Genomic DNA, 10387 nt, shown 5'->3' with positions numbered 1-10387 from the left:
AAAAAGGTTATAACTAACAAAAGAAAAACTATATACAAAAGTACAATGACTATATACAATATATACAAGTAATAAATGTCTAAACAGTGTTTAGTCCATTTGTATTTGACAAATTCAGAGAAAATAATTTTATTATCTATCCTATTTTGTTAAGTCCAAAATGTATCTAATTCACTTTTTATCCTAATTAATCTTTAACTATAACTAACTAACCTTCAACTCCCTCAGAGACCCAAGAAGGAAATAATATTAGCTAACAAAAATAAAAACAGAAAGTGCATGTAAGCAACTTCCAAAAAATTTGTGAGTTGACAGAAACAGCTAGCTGCCTGGACAGTCACCTGAGGTTTCTCCACAGTGTTGGGGCATCATCTTCAGCCTATAGGCCTAGCGTATCTGACAGACTCATTTGTGAAGTAGGATGTACACAAGGTCATCAGTTCAACCTCACATTGGGTGAGAGCAGTCCATGTACCAGAAACACCTGAATTCCACTAGTGTCATGTCATGATTCAGGATTTTAAATTCTGGAAATTGTTGATGGTTTTTTAAAAACAGTTCCTAGTTGTCTATTTCAAATTAGCGGCAGCCTGCCGGTTTGAGCTACTGGCAGGCTCCTAGCGTGCGTGCATGCTCGACCTGCAGTATGGTGGGAATGAGGCCTCTGCAAGTGGCACATTAAGCTGCGTGGTGGATTTAGCCTTTGCTAGTACAAAACAAAAAAAGAGGTTTCTGGGCTACTCGCTGCTTGGATAAAAGCATAGACCCACGATAGCTCCCAGAGCTGGCGGAAAACGTACTACCGCCATGTTGGGAAGCTGAGGTGGGCGGAGTCAGCAACCACAGCTGCTGCAGCTTAAAGCAATAGATTCACAATAAGACAGATTCAGATGTAATAGTTTACAATGTGTGTAAAATATACGTAGGCTTGAAAGAGACAAAAAAGGCGATATATACAGTATAAAAACAAATACATAGTTTTAAAAAATAAAGTCTTTAAAGAGAAAGTAAAATTAATATAAAAATAAGCCACGTAAAGATGAATATTACACAGAGAATCTGGATTGTGTTGTCTTTGGGATTCTTAACTACAGAGAGATATTTGATTGTAAAGGAAGCTGAGTTAAACCAATATGCATATTTTAAAGGTACCTTGACTTCCAAATTTGGATATAAGGATATGTTACTTTGGAAAGGAGACTCTGCTTTTGTTTCCACAGAAAGCCAGAGACTATGGATTTATTCCAGATTAAGATACATCAGGTTTGACCAGCCAAGACCCCCTGAAAGGTCTCCGATGACACCATGGCCCAGATGATCCAACATCCAGAACCGTTTCAAGGCAACTGGCTCAGACGATACACCCTCATGGACTACTCCATAATCCTAAAATATTCTTTGTGTCCCCATAAGATACAGCACCCCCCTCCAGCAGGAAGTATTAAGAAAAGCTATGCCCAAATTCCCAAATATACCAAGCTGACTTTGGAGATGTGTAAAGGTTAAAACCTTCCTTTTTAAGAAAAGAAAAGGGGAAGTGCTTTGGGATGGTTTGTGTGTCAAATGTGTTACTGATTGGTCAATAAATAAATCACTGATTGGCCCGTGGCCAGGCAGGAAGTATAGGCGGGACAAGGAGGAGAATAGAGCTGGGAAGTGGAAGGCTGAGTTGGGGAGACACTGCCAGCCGCCATCAGGATAAGGAAGATGTAAAGTACCGGTAAGCCACAAGCCACGTGGCAAGGTATAGATTAATAGAAATGGATTAATTTAAGCTGTAAGAACAGTTAGCAAGAAGCCTGCCATGGCCATACAGTTTGTAACCAATATAAGTCTCTGTGTTTATTTGATCGGGTTTAAGCGGCTTGGGACTGGCGGGTGAGAGAGATTTGTCCTGACCTTGGGCCAGGCAGGAAAACTCTAGCAACAGCAGCCTTATATGAAACTGAAAACGATTTAAAATGATTTTTCTGAAACACAAATATTAAATGCAAAGATGTTTTATGCATCTTCTCCTCATAGAATCCAAATTATCCCAAGTATCCCACTTTCCAAATATTTGTTTTACGACTACCAAAAAAAGACTAGTTCTATGAGGTCAGAATTTTCAGAACATACTGTCATGTTATACAAAATTGGTGAAGGCCAAACACTTTCCAGAGCAAGAGCAATATAATTAGATGATAATAAACCTAAAATCAAAGATGGGACCACTGAAAAAGAAATGAGACATAAAGACATACCAACAAATATATATCATGCTCCATTAAACAAGAATGACAAGATTCTAATCAAAATCAACCACAAGAAATCACTGGCCATCACTCATCCTATATACTCATTCTCTCCTTTGCCAATAATAGAAAATGTGTTATGTAAGAAGAATCTTCCACTGAAATTGGAGAGAATCACTTGAAGCCCTCTGATATTTTAACTTTGTAGAAAACACTTTTGAATACTAAAAGGATCTCATTCTCTTATGATCAAGAAAAGGATATCTGTTAGAATCACTTAGACAATATCTTCTTTTCTATGACTGATAATTGCCTATAAGTCTGCACCAGAGTGAGGAAATGAAAACTTATTAAAACAAAATTCAAGGTAAGAGATTTTTAAAGAATCAGTGTCCACTTAAAGCACCTTTTTATGCTCTAATTACATTATAAGTCACAAACACTTTTCAAAACAAGTTTACTGCTATTTTAGCATATGTTTTTGTTTGAGAGAGTATGTTTCCCATCTGTATACAGTATCTGCAAGAGAAGATAGTATGAGTCTCTTAATTGAATGTTGATATCTGAACTCAGGCCATGCCCAAAATGAATAGGTGCTGAACTACCTTCTAAAACCCATAATATGCTTTATCCAATAAACCAAAACACTTTTACAGATTAACAACAAGAACAACAAAACCTAAATAATTAAAATTAAAATATTTTTCAGGACATGATGCACCAAAATTAAGATGTTGTTTATGGTTAATCTAGAGCATAAAATGAATAAAATCCAACAACAATGCCCAACAATTTATAGCAGGAAAGCTAATTACATTGCTACTTTCACTGTGAAAACACTCAGGATGATTAATGGAAGTATGAAAAAATAGTATACAGATTGACCTAATATGACTTATATACTTACTACAAAGCTACAACAATCGACAATATACACAATATTTATGAAAGAATAAAGGAGATATATATAATGAATGTGGTAAAACCGTTGTATATGAGAGTCATCTTCAAAGGCATGAAAGTGCACCTATGGGAAAGAAACAATTTCAATGTAAACAGTGTGTTAAAGCCTTTGCACATCACAATAATCTTCAAAGGCATAAAAGAACACATACTGGAGAGAAACCCTATGAATGTAATCAGTGTGGTAAAGCCTTTGCACATCACCAAACTCTTCAAATGCATAAAAGAAGACATACTGGAGATAAACTATGAATGTAATCAATGTGTTAAGGCCTATGCTCATCACAGTACTCTTCAAATACATAAAAGAAGACATCCTGGAGAGAAACCCTAAGAATGTAATCAATGTGGTAAAGTCTATGCTCATCAAACTACTCTTCAAATACATACAAGAAGACATGCTGGAGCAAAAGCCTATGACCATAATTAACGTGGTAAAGCTTTTTGTCATCCCAGTCACCTTCAAATGCATGAAAGATCACATACTAGAGAGAAACCCCAAGAATTTAATCAATGTGGCAAGGACTTTCTTAACGCACAGTACTCTTCAAATGCATGAAACAACACCTACTGGAGAGAAACCCTAAGAATGTAATCTGTGTGATAAAGCCTTTGTATGTATCAGTAGTCTTTGAAATCATTAGAAAAAGTCATACTGCAGAGAAACCCTAAAAATATAGTCAGTGTCATACAGTTTTGCTCTTTATACATGAATAAACCTTTTTCTGTGCAGTCAATCTCTTAAAGTCTTGGCATATTACAATAGTCTTTGAGTACCTGCTAAATGTACTCAGGGCTTATTATTATAAAGTATTTGGCAAGATCCTTATCCAAAACACTTGCATTCAGTTACACAATGGTGTTCTTTCTGTAAAGAACAATTTGACAGTGTCAGCAATCTTTTCATGTATCATGATGTCCATTTTCACAATGTTTGCACCTGTAAAACCATGGAATAAATGAATTCATTAGTTTATAAAGTCCTCTGTGTAGGGTAAAAGTTCAGCCAAAGAAACACACCTGGAAATTAAAACCAGAGCCAGTGAAAAACATTCAATTTGGTACTGAAACCAGAGCCAAAGTAATACACTCTACCTCTGACCAACTGAGCACAAAGCCATCCAATCCATGAGCAGAAAAACCAGCTAATCCCTGAGCACAAAACCAACCAATCACTGCACATGAAAGCCTCCCAATCTCTGAGTTTTAGCCTGAAATCCAACCAATACCTATCCTCCAACTCTTTTCCCTGGAAATCGCCACCACTATGTAGCCCCATATAAGTCATGTGTCTGTTCAGCTTTCAGCTTGGCCTTTTTCACACTGACACAGGCAGCCACTATTCTGGATTCCTCTCTCCTATGTAAATCTCTTGAGTTAGATTTGGGTGAAGATCTTTTGCCAGAGCAGAGCAGAATCTCTACTGGGAAACTCCCTAGTGGAGTTGAGCAGAGAAGCAATGGACATCTCTGCTGGGAAACTTGCTAGTGGAGTGGAACAGAGAAATAATGGACACTTCTGCTACAAAGTTCTCTTTGGGGAATGGAGCTGAGTGGCAAAGGACATCTCTGCTGGAAATCTCTCTTAGCTGAGTGTAGCACAGCTAAGCTGTAATGGCTTTTTTTTGGAGAGGAGCAGGTTTGCCCCATCCTTCAGGTAAACCATCCCACACTGGGACAAACGTTCAGGACTAGTCTGACTTTCTAACAGCCAGTATTCCTTTCTCCTCACAGCTTTAGGTATCTAGTTTCCTTTCCCTGCTTTTTTTTGAGAGCTGTAGGTATCCTGGAAACCTTTCCTGCACAGCTTCAGGTAGAGCCTGACAACCAACATCCAGGATATCTTTCCCCTCTCAGTTGTGTATATCCAGGATACATTCCACTCCCAGCTATAGGTGTAGCCTAACTTTTGATACTCAGGGAACTTTTCCTTCCAGAGCTAAACACTTCCACTACGAATTTAAATAATAATGTAGTATTTTTAGATTTTAAACTCCTCTTTAATTACATGAAATAACTAATTCAGGTGTCAAACTTTATGGATTTGTATTAGTTCCTTTCCTGTTCTTGTTATGTAATGTCTATGTTAACTTAATGAGTTTTATTTAGCCCCAGGATCAACATGTATGTGGCATGGCATCAAGTGTCAGACATGGCAGGTAAATTGAGAGCTCACATACTTAGCTGGCAGTATGAAGCAGTGAGTGGGAACTGAAAATGATGTGTGGATGTAATTGATCAAAGCATATCCCCAGTAACATATTTCCTCAGCAGAACAGCATTTCCTAAACCTTCACAAATTATACTGCCAACTGAAAAGGATTTCTCTGACTTCATTCACACATGCTTGCTTTCTGTTACATGAACCAATTCACAATGAAGAAAATCTCTGTAAACCTTTAAATGTCTCAATACTTGTGCTATAGGAATGCATGCTTACAAATGAAAAAGATCCATTAGTGAAAAATTGTTTTTTAAAGAGTTTTTTCAGTTTTAATAATGTGATGTCAGTACATGTTTTGAGGGTATTTGAATTTGCATGGTAGTTTCTGAAAATATTAGGCTCTTGAATCTTCTTGTAGCAAGGACTAAAAGAAGTTGTCAAAATCAAGTCTTATTCCTGGGAATGAACTTTCCTTAACTGCTCAGCCATGTCTCTAGCCATGAAAATATTTTAAAGCCTATTTATATCATGTTAAAATCAGGAAATAGGGACAAACTCATGCACAAGAAAAATTGTATTCATGTAAACAATTAGGTACAGATTTTAGACATCACAATTGTCTTTAGCTTAAAGAAAAAGATCTTACTTCATTTTCTTTTCATCATAGCCTTGAAGGAAGTAAATTAGTTGCTATGTTTCGTCAAGACTGATGGGGGAGATCAATGCATTTTTGTTTCTATTTTGAAACATTTGAGGAAGATACCAAAGTGTGCTATATGTGTGGCAAATTCATTTTAGTTAAATTTACTTTTGTGGTCTTTATATTCCTTCTGTGGCTTTTGTTCATCTTCCATTGTGTTTTTACTTAGTGATATGTATTTTTCTACTGTAATACATAAAATGCAAGATCCATCATCTTAGTAGTCTATTGTTTATTTAAATGTCAGGCAGTGTATGATCATACTTTCCAAGTAAGATGTTCTGTGAAAAGTGTAGTGGGAGCTTTGCGCAGTGGCAGTATCGTAGCCAATGAGGTTTATCTGAGGCATGATTATTGCTAATTGAAAACTTTTCCCAATACCCCGCCATGACGACTTGCAATATAGTCGGCATTGGCAATTTTTGACAGTCTCTACGGAGACTGAATAAAAAAAAAAAGAAAAGAAAAGTGTAGTGGCTTGTGGTGTTTGATTTTGATTTCATGTTTTCACAAGTTCCCTTGAGATAGTGTTGTCTATATTAAACCTGGCATAGATTTCAGTAATGATTGAAGGATACATTTGAACTCATGATCCTCATGTGTCTACTTCCAGTGTACAAGTCCAAGAGTAGATAATCTACTCCCAATGTGTGCTGTTTTGTCAACATAACAATGTTAATTTTAAAATGCTTAACAGAAAAGATTGTAAGAAACATTAAATACTGTATGTGTGTATTCAAAGAGATATTTTCATGTGTCTGGTAGAAATGTAATTAAGTAGGATAATCAGCAATCAGTTGTTTATCTTATATCATAGCTTCATTATATATATATATATATAATATATATATATACACATATATATGTATGTGTATATATAATTTGAAGTTCTGTGCATCTTCCTTTCCCCATCAGTTACTCATTTGGCACATCATATTGAAGTATTGCCCTGTAAGGGAATTTTCCAGAGATGCCAGATAATGTAATGGCACTAAGATTTTTTTTTACTGAGAAAATTTCTATTCATTTTACATACCAACCACAGATTTCCCTGTCCCCCTTCTCCCACCTCCCAGCCTTCAACCCAACCCATCCCCATTCCTACCTCCTCCAAGGCAACGTCTCCTATGGGGAGTCAGCAGAGCCTGGTACATTCAGTTGAAGCAGGTCCAAGCCCCTCTTCCCTGCACCAAGGCTTCTCAAAGTGTGTCATTATAGGAACTAGGCTCCAAAAAGCTGGATAATGCACTAGGGACAGGTCTTGATCCCACTGCCTGGGTTCCCCCTAAACAATTCAAACTAAACAACTGTCTCACGTATCAAGATGGCCTAGTCCAGTACCTTGGGGTCTCCTTAGCTGTTGGTCCACAGTTCATGCATTTCCACTTCTTTGGCTAGTTGTCTCTGTACTTTTTTCCCTCATGGTCATAGAATTCCTTGTCTCTCTCATCAATTGGACACCTGGAAGTTCACCTGGCACCTGGCTGTGGATTTGTTCATCTGCTTTCATGAGTCACTGAATTAAAGTTCTTTGATGACTGTTAGAGCATTTAACCATCCAATCACTGAGTAGACCAGCTCAGGCACCCTCTTGACTATTGCCAATTCTCTAAGGTGAGATCATCCTTGTGGGTTCCTGAGAACTTTCCTAGCACCCTGCTTCTCCATATTCCCATGATGTCTTCATTTATCATAGTATCTCTTTCCTTGCTCTCCCATTCTGTCTCTGTTTCAGCTTGACCATCCCATTCCCCTGTGTTCTCATTCCCCATTCCTTGCCCTCCATTACCCCTATTAATACCAGTTTGCTCATGTAGATCTCATCTATTTCTTCTTTGCAGGACTATCTATGTGTCTCTCTTAGGTTCCTTCTTCTTAGCTAGCTTCTCTGGAGCTGTGGGTTGTAGTCTGGTTATCCTTTGCTTTACATCATGACTGGAGACATGAGATTCTTCCTCTTTACTAAACTAGGTCTCAGAATCCCTTTTGTTGCTGACAAATCTTCTTTATTTATGAGGGCAAGTTGTAAGGTATAAAAAGCAGCTTGTTATATAATTCAAATCTCTGAGAATCTAATTTTAACCTTTTGAGCCAACAGTCTTACCTCTTCTCTCAAATTAGTAAATAATTACCCTGAGAAAGGTAGGTATGTGTCTTTTCTCATCACTGGACTATAACCTGCTATAATTTCAGCTACTCTTGAACCTTGTGGTTTTATGTGGATTTAACCAAAACCCCAATTTTGTTCATATTTTAAACTTGGATAATGCTAACAGTAGATATGGTATCCTATACCTACTACATATAAGAATCACTCTGTGATGTCTTCTGAATCTTTTGAAGATTGGCTTCATTTCTATAGTATATAGAATGTTATCTTCTTTGCCAATTCATGGTCTCTCTGAGTTCAAACCAATCTTAGATTATAAGTAGGCCTTATACTCCTCATTATTGAACCTGTAATCATACAATATCTTAAATAGACAGTGTCTCTATGCATGGAAGAGCATGGATGGAAGACTTTTTAAATTTTGATCCTGAAATACCCATATGGGATTTTTAGCATGTTGGTGTATAATGCCATCAAAGTTAAAAGAATCAATCATTTCAAGGTACATCTTTGCTGGTAAGCCACTAAGGCAAGGAAAAGTTGACAAAGGAAGCTATTCTTATTTCACTGGTTTGAAACAACATTCCATTATAGCATACACATCTCCTAATAATGTTCAGAGAAAAGACACTGCCTTCTGCTCATTGATACCACAAATCCACTAGCAAAACCAGAAGCCAGCAAGCAAAGCAAGCTACAATTTTTCCACCATCTCCTATTCATAATTTGTATGAGGTTCACTTGCAGTAATTTTTTCTGACATGAGGTTAGTCCATGAACTAAATCTTCAGCTCTTGTAAAGAAGGACATTTCATAGAAGAAAAATGAAAGAAAGGAAGAAAAGAAGGAAGGAAGAATGAAAGAATAAAGGAAGGAAGGAGGAAATAAAGTAAAAAGAAAGAAAAGTATATAAAGGAAAATAAATTGAATATGAGTATAGTGAGTAACAATAAAAGATATAGGATGAAAAGTGGATGAGGGAAAGTAGGTAGGAAAGAAGAATCAATTAAAGAGAAAGGAAAAGCAGCTAAAACAGATAACTGGGAAGATAATATTTATGATATTAGAAATGTATGTGCTTATAAATGATTTAGATTTTATAAAAAAATTACTGATAGAAGAAGCCCTGAATGTGTAAACAAAGGAATATATGTGGTATTGTTCACACATGGAAAGAGGATTTTAATATAGTATAATGCAATCTAAAAAAAAAACTATATCAAGTAACATATTGTCCTATTCCAATGGAAAGACAGTTTCTCCCATGCCCAACATCCCTGAGTTTCTGCTAGATTGTTACGTAGGATTGCAGCCTCCTGGGTTTTTTATCATGCAAATTGGCATAGCAATTGTTGGATAATTTAGCTCCTGTTTGGGTATTCATATTGTTAAAACTTTATCAAATGGATAGAACATAAAACATAAATGGGATGTTTGTGAGCCCACAAATCAAGGGAAATAACATAATCATATTATAATCCCAATGGACAAACAAAAACAAACACTAGGAGAAATACCAGTATTCTTCCAACTTCATGGGAAGAGAGAAGAACAACCTGGATATGTTGGGTTCTCTGGAAAGGTGGAATGGTTTAGTTTAAAGATCCAAAGAACAGCTAGGGACACTGAGTGTGGCTCTGTAGAATTTGTATCTCCATTTTCTCTCAAGTATGAAGAAAGAAAGCCCAGGCAACTTCTCTTCTTACCTAAGCTCCATTTGTAGACTCCTTGTGTGATAATTTTTGTTTTCCTGCTAAATACAACAACTATTGTAACTGTAAGACTATTTTTCTCTTTCTGTTTGGTCAAGAATTCAAGAGCCCTGCATGCTTTGGGAATGAACAGTGTCCACTAGATCCACAGATCTTAAATCACCTTGGATGTCCTGGAGAATTACCTCCATTACTTGCAATCTCTCACATGAAACCAAAGAAAAAACTGAGAGTATCAGTTTCAGCATAGAATTAACATAGGTTTACTCACTTGATTCTAAGACCAGAGTCACTCTTCTAGTATCAATGGCACCTCCACAATTTACAGTAAATATAAGTATTGAAAAATTAATGTAACCCCATTATTAGCAGTAAGAAGGTCCAGAAGCATCAGAGTATATAATATTATCAACATTGGCCTAGAGCCAGAGACTGAGAATTCTCAATAAGTAACAATAACATCCTAGCTTGAACAGTATGGCAGGAACCTCACCTGTCTTTAGAC

The 10387-nt window shown here is 36.7% G+C and overlaps 1 non-coding gene across 1 annotated transcript; it reads left to right on the top strand.

Moving 5' to 3' along the window:
* Nucleotides 1–6360: 6360 nt before the first annotated feature.
* On the top strand, nucleotides 6361–6501 carry LOC128121204 (U4 spliceosomal RNA). Its single transcript, XR_008222115.1, has one exon. It is a non-coding gene; the product is annotated as a U4 spliceosomal RNA (small nuclear RNA).
* Nucleotides 6502–10387: the final 3886 nt, after the last annotated feature.

This window comes from Peromyscus californicus, unplaced genomic scaffold, assembly GCF_007827085.1.
Source record: "Peromyscus californicus insignis strain IS unplaced genomic scaffold, ASM782708v3 Scaffold_36__1_contigs__length_480341, whole genome shotgun sequence".
Taxonomy (NCBI): domain Eukaryota; kingdom Metazoa; phylum Chordata; class Mammalia; order Rodentia; family Cricetidae; genus Peromyscus; species Peromyscus californicus.
This window is presented reverse-complemented; position numbering and strand designations above follow the sequence as displayed.